The sequence below is a fragment of the Mustela erminea genome, chromosome 18 (genome assembly GCF_009829155.1).
Source record: "Mustela erminea isolate mMusErm1 chromosome 18, mMusErm1.Pri, whole genome shotgun sequence".
Lineage (NCBI taxonomy): Eukaryota > Metazoa > Chordata > Mammalia > Carnivora > Mustelidae > Mustela > Mustela erminea.
In genome coordinates, this window is record NC_045631.1 from 59,477,214 (window position 1) to 59,489,863 (window position 12,650).

The 12,650-nt window shown below is 59.6% G+C and overlaps 1 long non-coding RNA gene across 1 annotated transcript; it reads right to left on the bottom strand.

The window, feature by feature from the left end:
- Nucleotides 1-10,327: 10,327 nt before the first annotated feature.
- LOC116577549 lies at nt 10,328-12,239 on the bottom strand. The gene is made up of 3 exons (XR_004280533.1): nt 12,152-12,239; nt 11,132-11,220; nt 10,328-10,676 (listed from the first exon to the last, which is right to left on the bottom strand). It is a non-coding gene; the product is annotated as an uncharacterized LOC116577549 (long non-coding RNA).
- Between the last annotated feature and the right edge of the window lie 411 nt (nt 12,240-12,650).

Consider the following 12,650-nt stretch of genomic DNA (forward strand, 5'->3'; position numbering starts at 1 on the left):
TTGACAGCTGGGCAGAAGCTCTGGTTCCCCCTTCTGTGGGATGGCAGGTCGGCAGCCCAGACGAGAGAGCCTGACGTCATCTTTTCAACGTGCTGCTCCTGGGGTCCCCTGTGACCCCGGTCTCCTTGGGCCCTTTTTTGGAGCACCAGCTTCCCCTCCTTAGGGAGACTGTCCTCTGTCCTGCCGATGCTCCTGGTCTCTCTCCTGCAGGCACACGAGTCCACAGGACAGGGTCCAGCTCACCTCCTCTCTCTGACGTGTCCCCCGCATCTAGAACATGGCTTGGCACACGGTAGACGCTCAGTGCGTACATGTCAGGTGGGTGTGGAGTAAGTGGAACTTTTGGAAGCGACAAGACAGCGCTGCCACTGATATGCGTGAGCCGGCTCGTCCTGGCTCACGAGAGCCGATGGCCCGATCTTCAGAAATTTTGTGACCTAGTTGTCCAACACAACGTTATTAAAAATTCAGTTATATAAACTTACAGTTAAGTAAATTGTACGAAGGACAAAGGTAGCAAGGGCTCCAAACTCATTTCTCCCTCATGATTTCACGCCATTGTATTCTTACCATGTTTCTGAAGGTGCTTGCCGTCTTCTGGGCTGCGGTGACCACTGTGCTTCTTGTCCCAACGCCGTGTCCGGCGGCTTCACGCTGGCAGCTTGAGGGACTGTGGTGGGAACGTTTACACCCCAGACACAGGCAGACACTGCAAATCGTGGCTCGATTTTTTTGTTTTACTGATTGTCTTGATTTGAGACGGTGATTGAAAGGAGAATCGTGCACCGTGGATTTATTTATTGGTTGGTTTATTGATTAATCATTTTTTGAAGTAAGCTCTACACCCAGCGTGGGGCTTGAACTCATGACCCTGAGATCGAGAGTCACAGGTGCTACGGACCAAGCCGGCCGGGCGCTCCCACGCAGAGCCTTTGACTCAGGTCATGATCCCAGGGTCTTGGGATCTAGCCCGGTGGGGGCTCTCCGCTCGGCGGGGAGCCTGCTTCTCCCTCTTCCTCTGCTGCTCCCCCGCCTGTGCGCGCTGTCTCTCTCTCTCTCTCTCTGACTAATAAAGCAATAAATAAGGAATCTTAAAAAGGGAGAATGTTTTTTTTTAAAGATTTATTTATTTATTTGACAGACAGAGATCACAAGCAGGCAGAGAAGCAGGCAGAGAGAGAGAGGGAAGCAGGCTTCCTGCTGAGCAGAGAGCCCGATGTGGGACTCGATCCCAGGACCCTGAGATCATGACCTGAGCCGAAGGCAGAGGCTTAACCCACTGAGCCACCCAGGCGCCCTAAAAAGGGAGAATATTGTATGGATTTTTAAAAATTTTTTTAAGGGTTTAATTTATTTATTTGACAGAGATCACAAGTAGGGAGAGAGGAAGGCAGACAGAGAGGGAGAAGCAGGCTCCCCGCGGAGCAAAGAGCCCGACATGGGGCTCAATCCCAGGACCCTGGGATCATGACCTGAGCTGAAGGCAGAGGCTTTAACCCACTGAGCCACCCAGGGGCCCGGAATATTGCATGTTTTTTTATGATGTGTAAATTACACGATACGCGTCCTTTCTATCACTCACACACATATTCCTTCTCCTCGAGAGCGGTTTGGGAGTCTGCTAACTGTTTACTGGCACCTCCAACAGGAAGGCATTTGGATCGCTATGAGCCGATGGAATATATTAGATAAAATGAGGCACGGTCGCAGCTCCACAGGTAGCCCTTAAGAAGGCAGGGAGACAGGAGGAGAGCCGCTGGCCCGGGGCTCATGGGGGGCGAGAGCCGGGCACCGGCGCGCCATAAGCGGGCACAGGGGAGCTATGGGGCCCAGCAAGGCACTGGGAGGCCCGACCTGTTGGATGAGGCCATAGTGACGGGGCAAGCAGGCCTGTGCATGGGGAACTTTTGGGCCCCTCACCACCCCCCCGCCCCGGGGGACACATAGACTACACCAGTGCCCAGGATGCCAGGCCTCTGAGGCATTGTCCTGAGGGCAAATGGCTCCAGGGCCCTGGACAAAGGCCTCCTTATCCTTGGGGCTGCCCTGTGCTACTCTCTCTCTCTGTGCTCCCAGCTGGCGAGGGGACCTTGTATCCCAGGACGGCTCACATCCACTCCTCCGGCCTCTGTATCCACTAAACCCCTACGAGGGGCTGGTCCAGCCCCAGCCCTGACCTTCTTGCTGGAGGGAAAGAATTCTCCTTTTGTTTTGTTTTGTTCTTTACTGGCGTTTGCGTAAAAGACGCTTCCATTGGGTGGTCAGAGAAGGCCAGCATATGAATTATGACCTGCACGTTGAGGATGAGCCAGCCTTGTAAAGATAGGGGGAGGGTTTGTTCCAGGGAGAGGGACAGCAGGTGCAAAGGCCCTGAGGCAAGCATGTGTTCAAGGGCCAGAATGAAGGCAGGGGTGGGGACGGTGTGAGCGGAGGGGTGGGGTGATGGAGTGGATTCTGAAGGACAAAGGCAGTTTGCGCGCAAGGCTGGGACTGAGTTTGCATCTGATCTAATTGATCTAATCGGTCCAGTCACTATGGAGGCCTTCGGAGGTTTGGGGCAGGGGGATGGGGAGACTTTTATATCCTGGTCTGATAACAGGTTCAGACCGGGCCAGAGGACGAGTTCCTTGGATGTGAGGAGGCACTTGAAGGACGGGGCTTCCAGGGCTTTCTCTCCACCTGGTTTCCTTTGAGAAGCATCTCAGAAGCCTCATCGTCCTCCAAGCACATGGACGTGAAGAGTCAAACACGGAAACTAGAGCCTGGCGCTAAAGAATGCAGATTCCGGGAGCCAGACTGCGGGCCCGTGCCTCCCCACCGGGACATTCGCTGTCCTCTGACCTTGCGCCACTGACTCCTTGCCCTGTGCCTCCGTGTCCCCGTGCTGAAAAGCAGGCTGGTGATAAAATGCTTGGTGGGCAGTGCTGGAGGCTGAGTGGGTGGACAGGCCAGGAACTTCCCGCACCTGTCAGGAGTGAGGCACAACGCTCGGTCGTTATTAGTTAGTTTTACTGTTTTTATGGTCATGGTGAGGACGGGGAGGCCCCCAGGCAACCAAGCCCAGATTGTAGCCCCCGCTCAGCATGAGGGTTCCCGGGGTCAGGGGAGCTGAGCACACCTGTCCGGAGGCTGGCGAAGCGTGAGCTGCACCCCCTTGTTCTGGAGGAAGGCTTTCATCCTCAGTTGGCGTTCACTCTCTCCGGGATCTGGATGGACGCCCTGGGTTCCCGGATATGAGCCCATCTCGGCCCAGGCAGCCCTGGGCAGAGCAGGCACGGGGTGGCCGTGGGGCCCGGGGAGGCAAGGGGGACCTGGCCTGCTGGACGGGGCCATAAGGAAGAAAGCACTTGGGCCTGTTGCTGGACCGACCGCAGCCCCCTCGGAGAAGCACGTCAGGAGTGGGGCACCTGTGTCATCTGCCTGGGTCTTCAGCTCACTGTGTGGGAAGCGGAGCTTTTAACACCAAGCCCAGTGTCAGCCTTGGGCACATGGGACGGCCTGGGTGGCTTGGGTGGCAGGGCTGTGTCAACGCACAACCTGTCCCTGGCTAGAAGAGAAGAGGGGGTGCGCTAAGAACCCACAAGAGCTGGACCGGGTGCCTCCCAGCTGCGGGGAGACCCTTGCTGGCCTGTGGCAGGGACCGGGCCCACTGTGTTATGTGCCTGGGGTGGCAGCGCGTCATTCAGTTCGTGCCCAGTGCTGAGAGCTACGCCGTATCCTTCTCTCACAGAGGGAGAAACCGGGGCTCTAACTGGTTGTGTGGTGCTGCAGGGCTGGGACCCAACCTAGGGTGCCCCGCCCCAGATGAGCCGTCACCCTTCTAGCTGGAAGGCGTGCTCCGCGGGGCTCTCTTTCCTTCTCTGGCCCTTCACGCCTGTGGCCAGCCCTGGGGAGAGCCTGGGGTTTGTGGGGCGCGGTCCGGAGGGAACGAAGCACACGCCGGTTCTGGTCGTCACCGAGCATGGAGCCGGGGAGCTCCCGTGACTCAAGGCCACTGCTCGAGGTAGTCATAGTTGCTCTTGGCTCTGGGGGGGAAACTGAGGCAAAGAGAGTTGAACACTAGGCAACAGGGTGTGAGCGGTGTTTCCTGTTCATGAGATGGGTGTGAATTTGGGCTGGAGGGGGCCACGGGTAGACTCTGTGGGTGGAATTGTAGCCCCCAGCATGTGAACTCATTTTGGAATGAGGGTCTTTAGAGATGTAATTAAGGTAAGGATCCTGGAGATCATCCTGGTTGGGGGAAGGGCTACCTCCAATGACAAGTGTCCTCGTAAGAGAGAGACAAGGAGAAGATGCACACGGACGTTCTCGAATCTGCAGGGGAAGGCACCTCGGTCAGGCAGACTGGGGACGCCTGAGCCACGAGAATCCGAGGGAGGCACAGAGGCGTCCTGCCCGGGAGGGGTCATGGGGAGCACAGCCCTAGGGACGCCTTTCTGACCTCTGTTCTCTAGAACTCCGAGACACTAAACTGCTATTAATTTTAAGCCCCTGGGTTTGGGGTGGAGCTGGGATTTGACCCTGGGGGTGCCCGCCCCAAAGCCTCGGTTCTCCCGGATCTGAGCTAGGAGTCCAGCCTCTTTTCTTTTCTTTCTTTCTTTCTTTTTTTTTTTTTTTTTAAGATTTTATTTATTTGACAGACAGAGATCACAAATAGGCAGAGAGAGAGAGAGAGAGGGAAGCAGACTCCCCGCTGAGCAGAGAGCCCGATGCGGGGCTCGATCCCAGGACCCTGAGACCATGACCTGAGCTGAAGGTAGAGGCTTTAACCCACTGAGCCACCCAGGCGCCGCCTCCTTTTCTGATTGGTAGAAGGGCGGCCAATCACGTCGCACCATTCAGTGCTCCTGCCCAGCCCGGGAGACCTTCACTGTCCCTTTTATAGGTGAGGGGACTCTGCCTGGCCCCGAGAACGCGGAGACTCACGGAAGGGTCTTGCCAGAGAATGGGCAGGCTAAGACAGGGAGTCAGGAAGTGGAGGCACAGTCCTTCAGAACCCTAAACGCATGTGTCGAGAGAAAGGTCTGGAAACATAGTCTTCTTGGGGTTGCTCTTGGCCCTTCCCTCCTGCCCTGGGTCCTGCCCTCATCTCCACACGGCTGGGTTAGGCCAAGTGCCATCGCTCTGGCCCCTTTGCTTTTCGTCTTCCCTGGTGAATCTGTCCCAAATACCATTTTGTCGCTGCTTGATGTCCACACCTCCCAGTCCCTCTGGGCTGGGCACCGGCACCCACCTGCTGCCTGGCCCTCCCTCTTCGGCCTGGTCCATCCCTCTGCTCCCCCAGCGAAGCCCCCTCCCAGTGGGGCAGCCTCCCCACCCTCCCCACCACTCCAATTTGGGCCCTGACCTGCTCAGGCCGTGCGCCCTCCCGATCAGGGCAAGAAGAGAGGGCACGGACCTTTCCGGAGGTCGCCCTGCATCCCAGGCCTGGCCTGGGACCCTCCACTCCCACCGGCACTCCTCCTAAGAGCCATGACCTTTAATCTCGCCACTCCCCAGACGAGAAAGCCCAGGCTGACCGAGTGACCTCACAGGGCGGCTGAGGGTCAGCCTTCCGGCTGCAAACCCACCTCCCAGCTCTGTGCTCCCCGCAGTCACTGAGCGCCTACTGTGTGCCAGGCACACTACGTGCCCACCCCGGCCGAACCCCCCGCTCCGTGGCCCGCCCCCGGGGAAGACGCTGCCTCCTGGGCGTCCCTCCCCTGCGCACGCCGGGTCAGCCCTCACACCTGCCCTGGTGCTGAGCCCTCATCACGGCCGTGGGGGCTGATGGGACTCTTACACTGGCAGGCAGGTAGGCACACGTGGGCAGCTCTGGAAGAGAAGCATTAAATGAGAAGTAAACCCTGGTGTTGACCTCGAGGGCTGGGTGCCAAACGCATGCGTGGGGCGGCCACTGTGCCGCTCATTCCAGGCTCCCAAGGGCCTCCGGGGGAGTGGGGCTCAGAGAGGCCCCGTGAATCACTCATGGTCCCTTAGCAGATGGGAGCCACGGGGCGCTCTGCTTCCCCCACGAGGTTCTGGAGCTCCAGGGGACGTTCCTCCTTATGGTGAGGTTCAAAGTCGGCGTCCTACCGGAGGGATACCACGCGGCCTCCTCTGCAAAGTTTCCGGGCGGCCACGTTAAAAAAGCGAAAAGAGGGGCGTCTGGGTGGCTCAGTCGGCTCAGTCTCCCACTCTTGATTTCGGCTCAGGTCATGATCTCAGGGATGCGGGATCAGCCCTGGGCAGGGAGCCGGCTTGAGATATTCTCCGTCTCTCTCTAATAAAATAATAATAACAATAATTTAAAAATGGTTTAAAAAATGAAAAGAAGGGGTGCCTGGGCAGCTAAGTCAGTTAGGCATCTGCCTTAGGCTCAGGTCATGATCCTGGGGTCCTGGGATGGAGCCCTGAGTGGGGCTCCCTGTTCAGCGGATCAGGGAGTGGGTCACTCTCTCTTATGTGGGTCACTCTCTCTCTCTCTTCCTCACTCTGTCTCAAGTAAATGAATAAAATCTTAAAAAAAAAAAGTGAAAAGAAACAGGTAAAATGAATTTTAATAATATCTTTTATTAGTCCAGTATATCTGTCATTCCAACACATGATCAATATAAAATTATTGTTTTTTTAATTTTAAGTTTAAATTCAATTAATTCGTACAAAATGTATTATCAGTTTCAGAGGTAGAGGTCAGTGATTGGTCCGTTGTGTTTAACACCCAGTGCTCGTCACGCCACATCCCCTGTGTAATGTCTGAACCCCAGATACGACCCACCCCACCCCCACCCCTCCAGGAACCGTCGGTTTTTTCCTAGGATTGAGAGTCTCTTACGGCTTGTCTCCCGGCACAAACACCGGTAGTGAGACATTCTACTTTATTTTTGTTGTTGTTGTTGTTCTTGGTCTTGGAAATCTGGTGTGGATTGTACACTGTGGGCACCTCTCCATGGGCGGGCGACAGCCGCATGTGGCTCGTGGCCCTGCACGGGACAGCAGGTCTGGGGCCAAGGGAGATAACTCCCAAATTCCAGCTGAGCAAATCACTCCAGAGTCTGGCCTGTTGCTGCCCGAAGCCGTTGCTCTGGCTTATGTCCTGGGGGCCTGAGGCAGTGCGCGGTGGGGGCAGGGGCTGGACCGGTGTCAGCGGTCACGTGGCCGTCTGTCTGCCCGGTGTGGTCAGGACTGGCACAAGGTTTGGCGAGAAGGCTTCCTCGAGGCTGCCTCCAGCCCACCTCCCCTGGGAGGCCCACCCAGATCGACCTAGAAAATGCGATCAGGGCCAGCATGGGTGGTGGCCTTCATAGGCACCCTTGGGGTTGTTGACCTGGGTGCCCGGGTCTGGAAGGTCACATTCATAACTTGTACCCTGCACCTGCGGGCTCCCTCAAGTGGCCCCCGTCTGGGGACACAGAAGTTTCCCTGCATCCTAGGAGGCTCGTAGGCTGTCTGGTGGGGCTGGAGCTTGAGTTTCTTCTCCAGGCGCTGGTCAGGGCGTTGGTTACGGGCAGGAAGCCGCCGATGTCAGCCGGCCTGGGCAGACGCCTCTCTGAGATGTCTGGGGGCGCCTCCTGGAGCAGCTCCGGGCCAGCCGGCCTCCTCTCCCAGCGCCTGCGTATCATTTAAGTGGATGCCTTTTGCTGGCAGCTGGGGTAATTACAGGCTGCGTCCTCGAGGATGGTCTGCGCATGTGTCTCTCCGGGGGCGGGTGGCCCGGCCGGGGCAGCCTCTCGCTGAGACGGGACGCGCTAGGACTCTCGGCAGCCGGATGCCTGGGATGAAAACGCAGACGTCCCCCATCATGGGGCCGCGGGACCAGGCCATCTGTGGGCAGTCCTGGTGGTGCTGACCTCCCCGGCCGTGAACTCTGCCCTCAGGATGTCTCATCCTGGGGTCCCTGTTCTTGTCCTCGTCCCTCTTGCTTTGTTGTCTTTCCCGCCCTCCCCCCTTCCTGGGACTCCCCAGGCTGCTCCTGTGCGCTTCACTCGGGGGTTCCCATTCCGCGGCTGGCTTGCCCCGGTCCTGGCTTGACTCCTGCCTCCCCCCACTCACGTCCCCCCGGGATCGCAGGAAAGGACCTTGTTTGGACATCGGGTCTCTGCAGTTGGAATCGGGTGAAGAGGAGGGTGTTGGGGGGCCCTTGGCGCCCGGTGATGGGTGTCCTCACGACAACAGAGATTTGGAAGCAGAGACACGGTGCAGGGGAGATGCACCTGGAATTTGGGAGCCCGAAGACCGCCAGCAGCCAGCGACGCTGGAAGAGGCAGAGCAGGGTTCTCCTCCGGAGCCTTCTGGGGGAGCACGGCCCTGCCCGCACACTGATTTCCGGCATCTGGGCCCAGAACTGTGAGACGAGCAGTTTCTGCTCTGTCCCTACCTTTCACTCTGGTGACACGGCTGCCCCGGGACACTCATCCAAGACCCCTTCGCTGGGTTGGGCCCCAGCACAATAGGAAGAGCACCCAGCTAGCTCCACGCTGGGGCACCCTCAAACCTCGGCGGGCCGCCCCTGAGCCCCGACTCTGTCTGCAGAAGCCCCCAGCTCGCACACACTTTCGGGGATCACGGTCCTCAAGATTCCAAGATTTCTTTGAGCTCACCCGATGCCGATCGCAGCTAAGCCGTGACCCTGTGCTTGATCAGCGGTGCCCCCCTCCCCGCTGGAGTCTGGGGAGAGACTGCTGAGGCAGCCGAGGCCGGGGTGGACCCGAACGGGACGAGAGCAGGTCACCGCCACGGGACGGACTGAATCTGTCCCCGCCCCAGTCGGGTGTGGTCAGAGGTCACAGGCTCTGGGAGCCACAGTGGCAGAGGGGGTGACGCCGGCCGAGCAGGGAGGCCAGCAGAGGGCACATGGTCTTGTGCAGGTGTAGCTGAGGCAGCCAGGGCAGGGGGCAAGGCTGACCGGCAGGTGCTTGGGAACCATCTGGGTCAGAGGCTTGGCCCCGTCTGGATGGGGTGTGCGAAGTGGGGTGGGGGTGGGGTGGGGTCCTGAAGCGGATGGGACGTGGCCCTGGGTCAGTGAGAAACGGGAGAGCAGGAAGCTCTCCGCACCGTGTTGCTGCCGTCCGCTGTCGTTTGTTCCAGGACATACTGAAGCCATAGACCGGGACGAAGTGCAAAAAGCAGAAAGAGGAACAAAAGACAGGGTCCGGAGGGACGTGTGACGGAGGGCGGCCGGCTCCGGGACGGGGCAGAGGCCACCGTGAAAGGCCAGTGTAAGGAGAACAGGAGGCTCGTGGGTCCCGGAGGGGAGCGGAGGAGGGCCCTGGGGGCCAGCAGGGAACGTGGAAAGAGCAGTGTCAGCAGCAGCGGCCAGCAGACAGTGGTCACAGGACGGGACGCGCACGCACACGTGCACGCACATGCACGCACACACATACACACCTGCACGGATGTGTGCACACATGTACACACAAATCGTGCACACACACATGTACATGCACACACACGTGCACACACAAGCACACGGGCAGCAGGCAGTGACCATTCAGGACAGGCTGTCCATCAGGTGAGCGGAGGCTGCAGCCAGAGGGGCCATGGGGGTCAAGGATGTGTGTGTATTTCATGACAGGAGGGAGTTGGAATAGAGGAATTACAGAACGGGGGTGGGGGGTTCCGGGGGCTCGGATGGGGGGTCCACTTTGGAAAAGAGGAGGGTGGCCAGTCCAGAGTCAGGTGGGAAGGAGCGAGATGAGCCAGATGGTCTGGAACGCCAGGACGAGCACCAGGGTATGGGGGAGGCGTCCACTCTGGCCATGGCTTTTCCAGAAATGCTGGAGACCAGGTCATCTGCAGGATGTTTGGGGGGAACAGGGCTATGCTCGGGTCACTGGGAGGTTAGGGGGAGAATGGCTGCCCAGCAGGGAAGCTGCGCAGCATTAGCGTCTATAAGATCTATGCTGTCCCCCGCAAAGACCTGAGACCTACGAAGGGCTGAGAGTCTAGCTGTCGCTGGGTCAGGCTGAGGTACACCTGCTTCTGCCACCCTCTCTTCGCTCAGGCTGCGGACAGATGGGAACTGAGCAGACTGGCGCTGTCTATAGGCGTGCAAGTTTGCACACGTGCATCTTCTATGTGCGTGTGCATTTGCACAAAGAGGTACCTGGAGAGATGGTCACCCCCTTGTCACCAACTCTGGGCAGTAGTGTCTGGTGATTTTTATTTTTCTCTTTTTAGCTTTTTTGGGGAGGGACAGGGGGAGAGAACCTCCAGCAGACTCTGAGCTAAGCAGAGAGCCCATTGCGGGGCTCGATCTCATGACCCCGAGATCATGACCTGAGCCAAAACGAAGAGTTGGACGCCTAACAGAACGAGCCACCCAGGTGCCCCTAAGATGTTGTTCTGGAGTAACCTCTGTACCCAACGTGAGGCTGGAAATCACCACCCCAAGACAGAGTCACACGCTCTTCCGAATGAGCCAGCTGGGCACCCTTCTCTTCTGAGCTTTTAAATTTAGTGTAAAACCACCATGCACTGATTTCCCCAAACATGATAAAGCAGTTAAAAAGCCTCCTCCACAGTGTCTGCTGTTCGGATGGAGCCGGAGGGAGAGCCTCTCGCTGCCGCTGACGATCTCAGGTCCCGTCGGAGCGCCTGCCCCTTTGAGCCTCCTGGGTCCCAGGGTGCGGGTGAACTTGGGGAGCCAGGCAGTCAGCATTGTCCCCGATGCAACACCGGCTGAAACCGTCCCCTCTCTGAGAAAACAGATGTCCCCTGTGGGAACAGCACGTCCTTCCCGCCGCCCGCAGCCGGCCTCGCTCATGGCCTCGCCCCCATTCCTTCCCTCCCCCCGCACGGACTCCGTCCTTGGCCTCTGGTCCCCGCTGCCTCCGCAGTCCACCCCCGCCCCCAGGCTGACGCCGGAGCAGTCAACCTCCCGTGACCCGCGACCCTCTCTCGCTGACTGCCCCGGCTCCTCCAGGGGCAGATTCGATTAGCCTGGGGTGGGGTCCGGGCCCCGAGATTGGACGAGAGCCCCTCAGGTGACCCTCACATGCAGCCCGGGCGGAGGTCCTCCAAACTCACGGTCTCCCAGAAACTCCAACGGCCCCTGCGCTGAATCGGTGACTGCTGGTGGGTGTGTGCAGGGGGCCCCCGAGGCCCACCGTTTGCCCGTTCCCAGGCTGAGAGTCCCAACCCAGAAGCTCACCGCCTGGCGGAGTTCCTGAGAACCGAACCGTGGCAGGTCATCCCCGTGGCCCGGCTGGACTCTGAGCGGTCTGCCCAGCCTTCTGGAACCTGTCAGGTCATGGAAGCAGAAGGGCGTCCACACTGACTGCCCAGGACAGGGACCATGGGGGCAGTCATGGGCTCCCTCATTCTGGGCCTTTTCGGGGCACCTGAATGATCTCCCTCGCCCTCTCCAGACCGCAGATGGAGCGAGTGACACTCGCTGAGGAGGAGAGGAAGACAGTCTAGACTGATGCGGCCCCCGCCCCCCAGCCAGTGGAGCGCCCCCAACCTGACGGACGTCTCCTAGGCTGGCGGTGGCCGTCCTCCCACGGACATCCATGATGCCGCTCCCTTTCCCCAACCCGCTGCGTGGGGCGCGCTGCCAGACCTCCCTGCTGCTCGGGGGCGGCCCGTCAGGCGCGATCCTCGGGGTCTGGAGCTGGGGCGGCATGCGGGGGCCGCGCTGCTGCTCTGTCCCCGGGGCAGGCCCAGGGCGTGCGCACGGGGCGCCTTCTTGGGGCGGGTTGCGGGCTTGTGAGAGGCTGGGTGAGGGTCGGCTGTTCGGCGGCCGGTGCGAATCCAGCCGGGGGCCGGGGGCCGGGCACGGGGCTCGCGGAGCCGTGGATTGTTGCTTCAGGTCTCTTGGTCTCCTGCTTCCACACGGGGCAGGCCGGCTCGGTCGTGTCCTGGGAACCGTGCGGGAGCCAAGGTCCTGCCTGCTTTTCTGGCCCTCACCTCTTGCCTCGCTTCATTCTCTGCCAAAAGCAGCGGGAGGGGCGTCTGTTCTCTGCATGGGAACCTTGAGCGACACAGCTTTTAGCCCAGGTCATCTCCAGTCCCACGTTCAAGACCCTTATTTAAGCTCATTCGGCCGGGACGCCCAGCTCCAAGGGACAGGTGTGCATTCCCCCATGGTAGTGGGATCGGGGCAGGATGCATTAAAAATAAAAAGGTAGACCCCGAGTGGGCACCTAGAAACCTCAGTATGTCCACTCACCGGTGAAGGCGGCATAACCCAGCAGCACAGAGAACAGCAGTGAGGAGAGCCGCGGCCGTGCCGAGGGACTGCGGGAGTCAGGGCGGACGGCGCCTTGCTACATCCACGTTCACCCATTTTCCTGCCGGGAGGCCGACAGTGCCCCCTCGGACTTTACACGCTCTTTACCGTGCAGCTCGCGGAAGCAGGGGAGGGAGACACAGACGTGAGGATGGCCGTTGGGGGCGGCCGTGCGGAAGGCAGTACTGACGGGCGAAGAGCGAGGGAGGTTAGGAAACCGTGCAAACAAAGTGTGAGGCTCTGAAATGTGGCGGGAGGACGGGGGCGGGCCTGGGTGGGGGAGCACGGAGTGACCCCCCCCCAGCACCCGGGGCCCCGAGGTCACCAGCACCAGGGCCCCACCCTGATGGGCGGCGGATGCCCACAGCTCAGACTCCCCAGAGACGGGGTCAAGCCTGCTGGCGGCCTGGGCTGGGGGCGGGCGGCACCTGCGGCTTTA